General features: G+C 36.0%; 1 pseudogene; it reads right to left on the reverse strand.

Annotated features, from left to right (window-relative positions):
* Positions 1 to 4128, reverse strand: part of LOC101339806 (proline-rich protein 13 pseudogene) — a 75396-nt pseudogene extending 71268 nt beyond the window's left edge.
* Positions 4129 to 14978: the final 10850 nt, after the last annotated feature.

Raw genomic sequence — 14978 nt, forward strand, 5'->3', positions numbered from 1 at the left:
AGGCAGAACACTCTGTGACATAAATCACAGCAAGATCCTTTTTGACCCATCTCCTAGAGAAATGGAAATAAAAACAAAAGTAAACAAATGGGACCTAATGAAACTTAAAAGCTTTTGCACAGCAAAGGAAACCATAAACAAGACGAAAAGACAACCCTCAGAATGGGAGAAAATATTTGCAAATGAAGCCACTGACAAAGGATTAATCTCCAAAATATACAAACAGCTCATGCAGCTCAATATCCAAAAAACAAACAACCCAATCCAAAAATGGGTGGAAGACCAAAATAGACATTTATCCAAAGAAGATATACAGATTGTGAACAAACACATGAAAAGATATTCAATATCACTAATCATTAGAGAAATGCAAATCAAAAGTACAATGAGGTATCACCTCACACTGGTCAGAATGGCCGTCATCAAAAATATCTACAAACAATAAATGCTGGAGAGGGTGTGGAGAAAAGGGAACCCTCTTGCACTATTGGTAGGAATGTAAATTTATACAGCCGCTATGGAGAACATATGGAGGTTCCTTAAAAAACTAAAAATAGAACTACCATATGACCCAGCAATCCCACTACTGGGCATATACCCTGAGAAAACCATAATTCAAAAAGAGTCATGTACCACAATGTTCATTGCAGCACTATTTACAATAGGCAGGACATGGAAGCAACCTAAGTGCCCATCAACAGATGAATGGATAAAGAAGATGTGGCACATATATACAATGGAATATTACTCAGCCATTAAAAAGAAACAAAATTGAGTTTTTGTAGTTAGGTGGATGGACCTAGGGTCTGTCATACAGAGTGAAGTAAGTCAGAAAAAGAAAAACAAATACCGTATGCTAACACATATATATGGAATGTAAAAAAAAAAAAAAAATGTTCTGAAGAACCTAGGGGCAGGAAAGGAATAAAGACCCGGGAGTAGAGAATGGTCTTGAGGACACGGGGAGGGGGAAGGGTAAGCTGGGACAAAGTGAGAGAGTGGCACTGACATATATACACTACCATATGTAAAATAGAGAACTAGTGGGAAGCAGCCACATAGCACAGGGAGATAAGCTCCGTGCTTTGTGACCACCTAGAGGGGTGGGATAGGGAGGGTGGGAGGGAGACCCAAGAGGGAGGTGATATGGGGATATATGCATGCATATAGCTGATTCACTTTGTTAAACAGCAGAAACTAATACAACACTGTAAAGCAATTATACTCCAATAAAGATGTTAAAAAAAAAATAGAAAACACAGTATAACCTGGGTCTAGATTCTAGCTCTGTCTTTGTCTTAACTGGCTGAGACTAGGATAAATGTATAATATTTTTTGGACATGTTTCACTAACATAAAATGAATTGGATTAAATGATATCCAAGATTTCTCTGTGCTCTTGCACTAGCATTTTTTAAATGATTTGAAATTTTGCTTCAAACCATACTCTGTACTTACTATGAATATTGTAACTGGAAAGGGCAATATTGAGCAAGTGGATCTTAACAGAGTCAGTACTGGATTACTCAGCATCTTATTACCTGGCTTTTAAATTTTATACACCCTGCTCTTTTCTCTATCTGCCTCTGGCATTTCATAATGTTTCTCTTTCTAAGGCTGCCTTTGTTACTTCAAATTTCTCAGTCTAGTGCTACAGTAAGCGGTATGGGAACCAGTAGCCACATGTGGCTATTCACCACTTGAAATGCAGCTAGTGCTACTGAAAACAGAAAGCTTATTTTAATTAATTTAAACTTAAATCCTTCAATTCAGTTATCGGAAAAACTTTTGGAACAACTTAGGTATGTGAATATACTTTTTCAACTGTAAATTGTATGACATCTAAATATCAAACACGTATTTCTGATAAAAATTTAATGTCTGAATTGAGATGGTAAGTGAAAGATAAATGCCAGATTCAAAGACTTAGTATTTAAAAAAAGTTAAATATCTCATTAACAAATTTATATTGATTATATAGAGAAATGATACTATTTGGGACATATTAAGCTAAATATCAAAATTGAGTTCTCTTGGGGGCTTCCCTGGTGGCGCAGTGGTTGAGAGTCCACCTGCCGATGCAGGGGTTGGTGTCCCGGTCCAGGAAGATCCCACGTGCCGCAGAGCGGCTGGGCCCGTGAGCCATGGCCGCTGAGCCTGCACGTCCGGAGCCTGAACAAAATTGAGTTCTCTTGCTTCTTTTTACTTCTCTTAATGTAACTATTGAAATATTTAATATTTTTTAGTTGGTTTGAATTTTACTTCTATGAGACAGTGCTTGTCTAACATATTAAAGGCTCCTCCTCAACTCTGGATAATTGATTTGCCTTTTCTAGACTCAGCCTGCTGTCACTTTTCAAGTCCTTGAGCATTACCAGGAAACCTTCCAACTCCCAGCATTTCCCTCAGTCTCTCTCCTTCAGCCTTCATTAAAGGAAAGTCAAAATCCATGACTGTACGTATAAAATTCTCTATGCTATTCCTTTAATATTAGTTAAGGCTCTGAATATAAATTCCATAAGCCAACTTAAGCTATGATAAGTAGAAGAGACATGGCTATTACAAAGACACGAAAGTGTTTTGTAGAATAAAACTTCAATTTCTTCTGTCAAATGAATAAACGAATTAATGAAAACATATTAAGAGTAATTATTGGTGGAGCTTTTAATGTTTGAGTAAATCAAAGTAATTACTTGTCTTTTAAATTTCAGTTTTCCATGCTGCTTAGTTCTCATTTTAAAAAATAGCAAGGACAATCAAGGGGACTAAAAGATAAATCAGGTAATCATATGCTATTTATTATCCACTGAATTGTTATCTGATAATACCAGAAGGGCTCTGATAGTAATTATAGTGCCTATTTATCTCTTTTTAGAAATACGTCTGACTACAAAAAATTGACTGAGTTATTTAAACTCAGTTCAAAGCTTAGGTGAACAAGGCCTTTCATACCTGCTTTTTATTATAGTGCTAATGTTTTAGAATTACTAACTCCCTTTTATCAAACAAACCTCTGAAAACAACAACTTTAATGACTGCTTTAAAAATTAGCAGCTCATTCAAAAAAAAAATGCTCACAATTGCCAGGAAATAAACCATTTAGGAGTTTTAGGCTAAGATTATTTAATTGTTTAATTAATTCAACAAATATTCACTGAATGCCACCTGTGTGAGGCAAAACTCTAAGAAGAGAAGATACACAAATAAAACACAATCCTTGATCTTGAAGGCTAAGAGTTTAGTGACGAGGATGGGTTACTGTGTACTTGGGGGAATTATAAAGACAAAAAAATATATTTTTTCTCCTGTGCTGTGTTTTGCCTTTCCACAAACTCAAAGAATCACCTTTCCCCATATTTATTAGCATTAAGTCCCTCAAAAGTCCAAATACTCCAAACACTAGCTAACTCCAAATCCTTACCCCGGTAAATAATAATCCTTTGCTATGGGCCCACTGCTGGAGGAGTAAAGCTGGATGCTCCCAGAAGGGCAGAAAAAGATGTTGGGCTTTGAGGCACAAGAGGGAAAGAATGGAGGAAGCAAAATATCATTTCAACGCTATGCTTCCTAACATGGCAGCATCTCTGAATAAGATTAGCTACTTCCACCCCACAACAATCATATAGATTCTAGAGAGAGAAGACTGGGGAAGTGGGTAGGAGAAGTATTGATATAAGTAGGGTAGGTAGAAGAAATGAAGGAATAGTGTAAGCACTTCTCTTCCCCACCACATAGGCAGAGACTGAAGTGAACTTCCTGCCTGGCCCAAGAGCTGGTAGGATTGAGCCTGATATTACTGATTTAGAGAAATGGAGCTATGTGATGGTGCTAACATCTGAGGCTGAGAGGAAAATTCATATTGTCACAGGCTGATAACCAAGGCTGATGGTCAGCTAGTAGGCATTGGTATGGGCTGTTAATAAATAGCTGGATAAACAGCTGCTGTGCAAAGCCCAACGAGTTTTCTACTGCTTCAGTTACCCTGGTTCAGGTTCCACTTCTCTAGAATCCTTGATCTTTTCTCAATCCAGCAACTAAAGAGGCAATACTTGGCACATCAGGAGCCCCAGGACCCCACTCCAACATTAAAGCAGTCATCCTTTGATTGGACTGTGCACGTCCATTCATGGTGTTAATATTGTGACATCTGCCCTGTTAAAACCCATCAAATTTGCCAAAAACTGGGTTACCAAAATTTTTTTAGACAATTTAAAAAAAAAGTAAGTCTACTACTTTATTATTTAAACATGAGAAACAGTATAGATTACTTCCCTCACTTTGAATACTGCCTGCTCAAAATTATTTCCATTTTTCCCCTTTGTGTTTAAATTACATTGAAGTTTATGGAAAAGCTATATACTTAAAAGAAATATAATAACTAAATGCTATCATTAGTGAGTTAATAGCATCAACTGATCCACCACATTGTTGCTACATTATGGGTTTTGTTTGTTTGTTTCTGTTTTGCTATTTTGTTTTCTAAGGTACACCATTATGTGTAGTGGGAGAATATTTTTGATATATTAACCAATTTATCCCTCTAATCTCTTTTATTATTACTATTTTTATTATTTTTTATCATGAGGCCCTCCCCCTACTAAAACTAACCGTTGAAAGTAAAAAACGTGGAGTTCCAATATGGTGTGCGCACAGAGAATATTCAAAATCTAGCTTGGGTGTCAAAATAGACTCTTAAAGCTTAAAGCAGAGACAATAATCTTGAAAGTTAATTTCTCATTTGTAAGAGCTGGGTATTTTGGAACTCACAAGGCTAAGTCTTGATGGGAGCAGAGCATGAATATCATGCCAAATACAACATTTTATGAGCAATAACAAAAGAATCACATCTCCCAAATCTGCAAGCTGGGCAAGGAGAGAAAAGAAGAGATTGGACCAAGGAGAGGGATTTGTGGTCAGAGGATCAGACCTGAAAATCTCGATAGTCAACATTGAGAACTGTCAAGTCTACACATGAGATTTGCCAAGGAGCTCCTGTGGCAGCCTCAGAAGCCTCAGAAGCCCATCCCATCACCCTGCCAATGAGTACAGCACACCATCCCAGGTGAGAACGTAAGAATTCTTGTACTTCTAAGTGCCGTGTATCATCAGCTGATCAGCTGAACAGTAATGATGTCTGACCCTACCCTGTGGGAATCACCAATATCATCAATCTCCCTGTTAATCTCCCAGAAAATTATTGAATCTTCTCACTCCCACTCGTGCACCTCTTGCCAAACAGAGAGCCTAGATACCTAGAAGGCCAGTGATAGTACGAAAGAGGACTAGTGATGTGGAAAGGAAAACCTTCAGCACCCTTACTTTGTAGGGGACAGAAAGGAGTTAGTTCACAATTCTAACCTTCATTTGAATACAGACCAATTACATACAATTTTCTGCTTTAATACTGAATACTTAAAAATAACTGAACTTTCAGTGAAAATATCTTCCAATGCCTAAGTTTACCTTATAAATGAAAGGTTTCCTAATAAATAAAAAATAAAGAAGTCACCAGATACTGGGTTAGAATCTTACCTCTCCTCGCTATACCTTGGTAATGTTCTGGCCTTTAAATAAAATTCTATCTTTGGTTTCTTATTAATCTCTTTCTCATTAAAATATGGAGATAAAATTATTCAAAGTTTTTTTAGTGTGTTTTAAACATTGGGCAACATCCATCTCATTTTTTAAAATTACAGTCACCCTTTTGTTCAACAAGGTAATATGAAAAAAAATAACCCTGCCTTTTAGGGTTTTATTTTATGATTTATTTATTTATTGTCAAAAGGCACATCCTCATCATCTCTCAGCAGGCCTGAAAGGGACCAGATGTTTCCTATCATGCGTTTCCTCTCAATTCTTCAGTTCATTTTTGACAGGCTGAAATTGGAGTATTTATCACTGTTGGTGTTGTGCTTAGTAATTGCTATTTGTCAAACTCACAGAAATATCTTTTAAAGAGAGCTAGCATCATCTAGACTAGGGCTATCTAATTTGACTCTCATGACAACTTGTAGTCAAAATCTCAATCAAATAGGTGTATTGAATAAACTTTCACTTTCCACGACATACGCATGTTCAAATTAGCTGTTCAGACTGATTTGAATTTTCAACATTTAAGATGTCTTAGAAAGGATTTAAGGCAGTTTCCAAGTATAATTGAAAACAATAATAAAGTATAAGTAAAGATAAAGGCATTTTTAAAGAGGTAAAATCCTTTAATCTGGAAAGTATGCAATACTATTGCTAATATCATTATAATGAAATGGTCATAGTTGTAACTCATATTTTAATGTATTTTATAATTTAATAAGAACTCATAAATTTAACCCTTATCCCATAATTCTCTCAGGACAATCTGATGAGTTAGACAGAATGGACATTATTAGTCATATTTTCTTAACGAAAAAAGAGAGGCAAAGAAAGATTAAGGGATCTAGCCAGGTTCACACTAAGAAAAGCTTCTTTAATTTTATTCTAATTGACATTTTTATTTATTAAAATGAGTGGTAGTCTCTGATTTGAAACAAATCATGTTATTCACATATATACCACAAGTCCAGAGAGACGGACACAGGAGTGGGACGCCTCATAGTGCTGAGAAATCAGATGATGTCACATTCCTGATATACTCTTATAGCACCTGCTTCCGTAAACACTCTGTAATTGAGGTCCTGGCATATTTTTATACAAGTTGTGTCTAAATTTCTCATTACCAGGATGACACACCTCTATTTTTAGCAGGAAATATGATGGAGGGTTGATCTTGGACTGAATTTTATTTTGCTCCAAATAGTAGTTTTTAAATCAAATCAATTATCCCGTTAGTGGTGTTTATTTTTAAGCATCAGGTCCTATTCCTTCCAAGTCTGCCTAAAAAGGTAAATCTTAAAATGAACAGGAATCTTCCCTTGGTTTTTGATTTCAAGAATTCCTTGAGGTATAAGGACATGGCAAGATCAGGTAGGTCATGTCTTTGCATGTATTCCTAGATGAAAACACTAGGTTAACCTGGGCAGTTTAGATTCTCTCTGAGTTGATGAAAATCCAATGTTTGACCCATATTAATAAAGCTTTTTTTTTTTTTGTGGTACACGGGCCTCTCACTGTTGTGGCCTCTCCCGTTGCGGAGCACAGGCTCCGGACGCGCAGGCTCAGCAGCCATGGCTCACGGGCCCAGCCGCACCGTGGCACGTGGGATCTTCCTGGACCGGGGCACGAACCCGTGTCCCCTGCATCGGCAGGCGGACTCTCAACCACTGTGCCACCTGGGAAGCCCTGATAAAGCTTTTAATTCTACAAAACATCCCCAATTCTCTTACCCAGGCTTTACCTTCTCATGTTCCATGAAGGCAGGGATCTTGTCAATCTTGTTTATCGTTTTATCCTCAGGACCTATAACAATTCCTGACATGTAGCAGGTGCTAAATGATATGTGTTGAATGAAAAACCCCTGAATTTGAGAAAATATGCCCTCCAACTAAATAATTCATCTGCCAGGTAGACTCAGTCATGTATCCTCATTAAAATGTTAGGCATTTTAACATCCTGGTTATTAGGAGAGCAATTATGACAGCAAAATTACATATTGTCAAAAAGAGCTAGTAAAGGAGTCTAATAGGTATAACCAGAGAAGAAAAAAAAAGAGCCTTGGGTTGGGGTGGAAGGGGAGGAAGCATATGTATGCTTTGAATACAGGGTAAAAAAAATGAAGGAAGGAATTAACAACTGTGATGAGTGCTGATGAGAGGAGAGTGTCCATGGCCTTTGACAATATGGAGATCGAGTCAGAGACCAGATTGGAGGATTGAAGAGTGAATGGGAGATGAGGAAATAAATCTGTCATATGTAAACCCTTGTTTTTTAAGAAGCTTAGAAATTCAGGGTAGCAGAAAAATGGTACAGTAACTGCAAGAAGATGCAGGGTCAAGAGAGGCTTTATTAGTGAAAAATATTAGAGATCAGTTGAATGTTAATAGGAATAGTTGACTAAAGAAGGATAGATTGAGAACTCAGGAGAAAGGGGTATAGTACTGAAAAGAGGTTCTTGAGAAGATGAGAGACAATGGGACAAAGGACACAAATGGGCTCATTAGCTTTTGCTACCAGCACTGACACTTAATAAGAGATGGGAACTTGGAGAAGACTGATTTAGTGCAAGCAAGTTTACAGATTTGCCGATGGGAAAAGAAGGAAATTCCTATTTGATGATGTCTATGCTTACAATGACAGATGACGAGTGTTATCAGCTGAAATGAGAGTGGTATAAAATTTAAGGGGCGCAGGAAAGTATGAAATAGTCGTTGAGGAGACATGCTCTTATTATTATTATTTTTTTATCTCTACATTTAGAGCTAACTGTAGGTGGAGACTTCCACAACAGATTTGGTAGCAGATCATATGACTCCCTTCTTTGAGGAAATATGACATTAGAGAAAATTCCCCTGTGAGATACATTTTTAGAGATAAAGATCTTATTTAAGAATATGTTTCCCAAGTCATTTTTTTTCCATAACAGATCTTGAGGAAATATTTCTACTTCTTTAATGAGCAGTTTCCAAATTCTCTTGTGCTTTAACACAGAACCTTACTATCTCAGAATCCATCAATATATATTATTAGACTGAGGAAATCAGGCCTGAGAGTACTAAAATGATCTGAGTAGGGTTCGAACTGTTGTATGCTATATTGTTACCTATTATTTCATAAAGGATTATTTGTAACTCCAACTCAGGTACCTTAGATAATGTTTCCCTATTTTTCATGAACTATGATACTGTAGATAAGTTTAAGCATTTCTAAATCCTTTATATTCCAGCTACATGGGAACTAAGTATTGTCCCTCAATTATTCTTCCCTAAATTTTATCATTTCCCTCTCAGCTTTAATGTTCTTCATGATCTCTGCCTGTTCATGGTTAACCTGTCATAGTTCGATGCAAATATCACCTATAGTATAAAATAATCTTTGAATACACTGCTACACACTGGCTTCTCTAAATCATTGGTTTTATCTCTTTTATTGCCATTACTTCCTTCTGACATTTCATTATAGTTTACTATGGAGACCTCTCAGCAATCCTAGTAGATTATGGGTTTGTTGAAGATAAGAATATCACTTATCCCTCTGTCTGTTGTCTTTGTATCCTTCACAGCACAAGCAAAGTTAGTGACTTTTATACGTTAGTGACGTGTACCAAATATGCAAATGTTTTTTGAATGAGTGAATTAGCTTCCTGGTGATACAGATTTTAGGGACTCACTTGACTGAATTTACCTTTTACAACTAGTACTCTTGTGATACTTTAAACACATCAATACAGGAAATATAAAACCCACTTATTCTATTTATTGTTTACTATTTCTGAAAATGAAGTGTACTGATGTCTTCATGGTATTTGTATATGACTATAAAAATTGATTTCTCTCTCTGAAGAGGTGAATAAGTTGAATGAACAACTGTTTCTAAGGAACATCAATTCCAGGCCTCCTACTGACTATCTGAATAAACAAGGAAAATAGAATCTGTAAACCCAACAGCTTATAATTGGGCAGTATATCTGTATGTAGTAATCATTAATATGCTCTTTCAATATTTTAAGGCTAGAGGACACAATATCGTAAAAATAAATATGGATTAGTTTCCAAATCACTACCCATTTCCTTAAGTACTCATTACTGCATTCAGGCAGGGAGTGGAAGAGGTGATACCATGATGCATTGTATAGAGAGAAGTAAACATATTCTTAGATATGTATTAAGTAAAGTCAAAATTCTGATTTTTAAAAGCCATAATATTTTTCCAGTTTTATTTAGATATAATTGACATAAAACATTGTATAAGTTTAAGGTGTACAACATAATGATTAATATATGCATATACTGTGAAATGATTACCACTATAAGTTTAGTGAACATCCATCACCTAACATAGTTACAGACTTTTTCCCCCCCTTGGGATGAAAACTTTTAAGATCTACTCTCTTAGCAACTTTCGAATATACACTACAGTCTTGTTAACTATTGTACATTATATCTTCAGAATTTATTTATCTTATAATTGAAGGCTGTACCTCTGACCACCTTCACCTAATGCCCCCATGCTGCACTCTCTGCCTCTGGAAACCACAGATCTGATCTCTGTTTCTATGAGTTTTCTATGAGTTTCTATGAGGTTTTTTTAGATTCCACATATAAGTAAAATCATACAGTATTTGTCTTTCTCTAATAAGTTACTTAGCATAAAGCTCTCCAGGTCCATCTGTGCTGTCACAAATGGCAAGATCGTATTTTTTATGGCTGAACAGTGTTCCATTGCATATGTATGGATATGTATGTAGGTGTATAGTTGTCATTGAATTCACAACATTTGGGGCCATTATTTCTTCAAATTTTTTTCTGTCCCCCCCTCTCCTATCCTACATGGACTCAAATTACATGTATATCAGACTACTGTAAGTTGTTCCACGGCTCACGGATGATATTTTCATCTTTTTAAGTATTTTTTTCTGTCTGTGTTTCATTTCACATAGTTTCAAATGCTAGTTTCCAAATTCACCAATCTTGTCTTTTAAAACATTTTAATTACCATTATTCCTATTCAGTGTATTTTTCATCTCAGACATTATAATTTTCATCTCTAGAGGTTTGATTTTAGTCTTTTTTATCTTTCATATTTCTATTTAACATTTCAAACTCTCCTCTAGTTTTCTGAACGTTTAAAATATAGTTACAATTGTTTTAATTTAATGTCTTTATCGGCCCATGATAACATTTGGTAGTTCTGTGTGCACTTTGATTTTTCTCATTATGTGTTGTATTTTCCAGCTTCTTTGCATGTCTGGTCATTTTTCATTGGCTGCCAAACGCAAATTTTACCTTGTTGGAAGCTAAATATTCTCATTACAATTCTTGACTTTGTTCTGGAATAAAGTTAAATTCGTCGGTAACAGTTTGTTATTTTTAGTTTTGCTTTTCAGAAGATATTAGACAGGAGCAGCCTTTTAGACTTAATATCCCCACTACTCAGGCAAAGCCTTCTGAGTACTCTTTGTAAAGTCCCATGAATTACGAGGCTTCCCAGTCTGGTTGATGAGAAAAGGCATTCATTCTCCATCCTGTGTGAGCCTCAGGTGATGCTTCCTGTAATCCTTTCAGGCAAATCATCCCCAGCTGTGCTATCCTCCCATTTAGGAGTGCTGATCAGTGCTCTGCAGTACTCAAGGAAGGCCTCTGCAGATGTCTGGGGTTCTCTCTATGCACAGCTCTCTTCTCTGTGGTGCTCTGCCCTGTGAATTCTGGCCCCCTTGTTCTCAAACTCTCAGCTCCATCTCATCTATTGGTATCACCTGATTTCCCCTTCCCTGCACCAGCCTGGAATCTCTTTGAAGCTGGGTAATTGTAGGGCTCATTTGCTTCCCATCTTCGCAGGGATCATTATCTTTATTGTCTGATGTCCAATATCTTGGAGGCTGTTTTTTCATTTGTTTCATCTGGATTTAGTTCTTTGAGGTTGGAGGGTAAATCTCGGTGAGAAGTTGAAGTCCTAAGAGTCTTCTCTTCTTGAGACACCCTCTTCATTTGTCTTCCTTAGAATTGATATATTCTGCTTTTACCTGTTTCCTCTGGCTGTTTCTTCTCCGTCTTTCAATTTTGGAGCCCCTAAAGCATTAGTGTAGCCTTTTATTGTTCCTTGCAATCTAATACAAGACACTATATACTGAATACTTACTTTTAGCTAGGCACTCTTCTAAGTGCTTTACATTTATAACTACAGTTAATCCTTGCAAAAATCCTAAAACCAGTGTATACTTATTAGCCCCAAATTAACCTTGACTAATTTTATATAGCTTGTAAATGGTGGAGTCAAGATTTGAATCTAGATTTTCTGGTTTCAGTGGTCATGTTTTTAACAAGTATACTCCATGGCTTTCTTTTGCATTATTCTTTCTTTCCAGGTGGTTTCACCCATGTGCATTATTTCAGTTACCATTTATATGCTAGTGGCTCTCAAAACCTGGACTTCTCAATCTGATCTGTCCTTCAACCTCTCAAGTTCTGTTTCTGACCAGTTCTGATACAAATGATCCATATTATTCAAAGATGTTCTTGCCTGAATGTAAGTAATTGAAACTTTCCATGATCCCCAGCTGGTTGAATCTGTGGAGGTGAAATTGATGATATGGAGGAACCACATACACAGAAGGCCGACTATAAATCTACTTGGATTTTTGACAATGTGGAGCGTCAGCACCCCAACCCTGGTGTTGTTCAAGGGTCAGCTATAATTTCCCTTAATCAATAAGATTTTTCTTTTTAAGGAAAATTTTCATCTATTACAGTAGATACTTAATAAATCTTAATTCTCTGTTCCTTACCACTTTGCCTCATCATTTTCATGAGGATATTGTCCAAATACTAAATGAGAGAAGACAGTCAAACATTGTACACAGATATTACTTAAAGGCAATTTGATAGAAAACACTTCCGAAGAACCAGAGATTCTTCAAATAAACTACATTTTTTAATTAAAAAATGTTAACATCTTCAATATATGTATCTTATTTTATATTGCTATATCATAAAATACAAAGCTATATCATTGCTATATTTTCAAGTTTTAATTTTTTATCTCTTTGATTTAGTAGTTAAGTATGTATGTCTGTGCTAAATCTAACATGTGCTAACATGTGCTAACATTAGGGTTATAGTTCAAGTTTGTTATAAAATAAAATGCTATGTGTATTAGACTGCTAGGGTTGCCACAACACTAGACCACAGACTGAATGTCTTAAACAACAGAAATTAATTTTCTCACAGTTCTGGAGCTTAAAAGTACAAGATCAAGGTTCTGGAAAAGCCAGTTTCTGGTGAGACCTTTCTTCCTGGCTTGCAAATGGCTGCATTCTTTCTCTGTCCTCACATGGCTTTTTCTCTGTGCATGTGTACATGGGAAGACAGAGAGAGATCTCTACTGTTTCTTCCTCTTCTTATCAGGACACCAGCTTTATGGGACTAAGGTCCCACCCTTATGACCTCATGTAATTTTAATTACCTCCTTAAAGACCCTATCTCCAAATACAGTCACATTGAGGTGTAAGGCTTCAGTATATAAATTTGGGGGGTACACAATTCAGTCCATAACAGTATATAGTTGACCCCTGAACAATGCAGGAGTTTGGGGCACCAACCCCTGGCAAAGTAAAAAATCCAAGTATAACTCTACAGTTGGCCCTTTGTCATTCCACATTCACAGACTCAACCAACCACAGATCGTGTGATACTATAGTACATATTTATGGAAAAAAATCCATGTATGAGTGGAACCTCACAGTTCAAACACATGTCGAACAAGGGTCAACTGTATATAATTTTCATATAAAGACAAGGGAGTCCTGAATATTAAGCATCTCAGGGCAAAAAAAAACAAAATCAAAAAATAACCCTTGGAATTGTAAATACATTCAAAGTGCAAGAAATTTAATTAGTATATATATAATGTATATGTAAACAATATCTAATGACTACATTTAAGAGAAAGTGATGAGATTAATTTAGCTTACTATATGAAGTATTTGGTTTATAATTCTGTGTCTGAATTAAGATTATACACTTTAAACTTTAAAAGGCTGAGTTTGTTATAGCTTTTTAAAAAGCTGCACATTTGTAATATATTGAGTTATATATTCTGTGAAGATCTTACAAATCTTTAAACCACTTGATCCTTTAATAACTGGAATTTTGTCATTAATTTTGCACTTGAGAGAAGGGTAGAACTGATTTAATCAAGGCATAATTATAGTACTTTGAAATATAATTTTATTCTTTTACTGAAGGGATGGGTTCACATTTTTATTTTTTAAATTTGACATGAAGTCTCTTAATGACATGAAAGTTTCATGTTTTCTTTTTTTCTTATCTTCCTCTAATTTTAGAGTTTTTTTCCCTTCTACTTCTCCATTGCCTCTATTCCACACTATTCTCTCCTCTTCTTTATTCATTGAACTTTCTTTTTATACATCCAACAAATTGTATTATATTTGAATATAATTTTGATTTTTAAGGGGTATGCTTTCGCTTCTGTAATGGATAGGATTGCTAGCATGTACCTTAGAGATTGATCTGCCTGGTATTTTTAATTGTCTTATTGAAAATATAATATTCATGATCTCCTGAGACTGTTGTAGTCATTGGCAACAATGTCTGCATGTTATCTACATTCTCTGCCTTATCAACTCTGAAACGGCTGTTTACCTGATTTTGATAGCTACTTTAAAAGACCATTCTCAGGAAATATTTCCTAACCATGGTAACCATAATGCACAAATACACACAGTTACTCTTGTATAAAAATGTGGTGTACAAAGATTGTTGGCAATGTTAAGACCACCCAGTTTGGGGTGGATTTGGAGAAAATGTCATGATTCACCCAGAATATAAAGGATTAATGGAAGCTATGATGAGTAAATTAGAAAGGAAATTTTTTATTTTATCCCAGAATATAACAGGAACCGTTCTGGATGGCTAGCATCTCTTCTAGCTGCAAGTGGCCACTGTTACTTCTTATTCTGTGTGTCTGTCACTTTTCTATTAGCAACTTTGGAATTTTATATTGAGCAATACATTATATCCCCATCATTTCACTTCTGGACCCAAAAGGTAAAAATATCCCAGTTTCTCTAGGCAACCATCATAGCCTAAGCTCTCCCTCTTCCATAAAACACACGGACCTGAGTGTTTTCATTTATTCATTCAACAAATGTTTACTGAGCCAGGCATTGCACAAAAGCTGCAAAAGCCAGTATGATCCCTGCCCTCTTCTAGTCTTCTCTACTGGAGGAAACAGATATTAATCGAGTAATCACACAAACTAATGGCTAATTTCAACTTCTACAATGTTGCAAAACAGGTACACAGTGCTAGAAAATCTTTAAAGTGAGGAACTGACCTCAAACGGAAGGTCACTGAAGTCTTCCCTGTGGA

Source organism: Tursiops truncatus, chromosome 11 (assembly GCF_011762595.2).
Source record: "Tursiops truncatus isolate mTurTru1 chromosome 11, mTurTru1.mat.Y, whole genome shotgun sequence".
Taxonomy (NCBI): Eukaryota; Metazoa; Chordata; class Mammalia; order Artiodactyla; family Delphinidae; genus Tursiops; species Tursiops truncatus.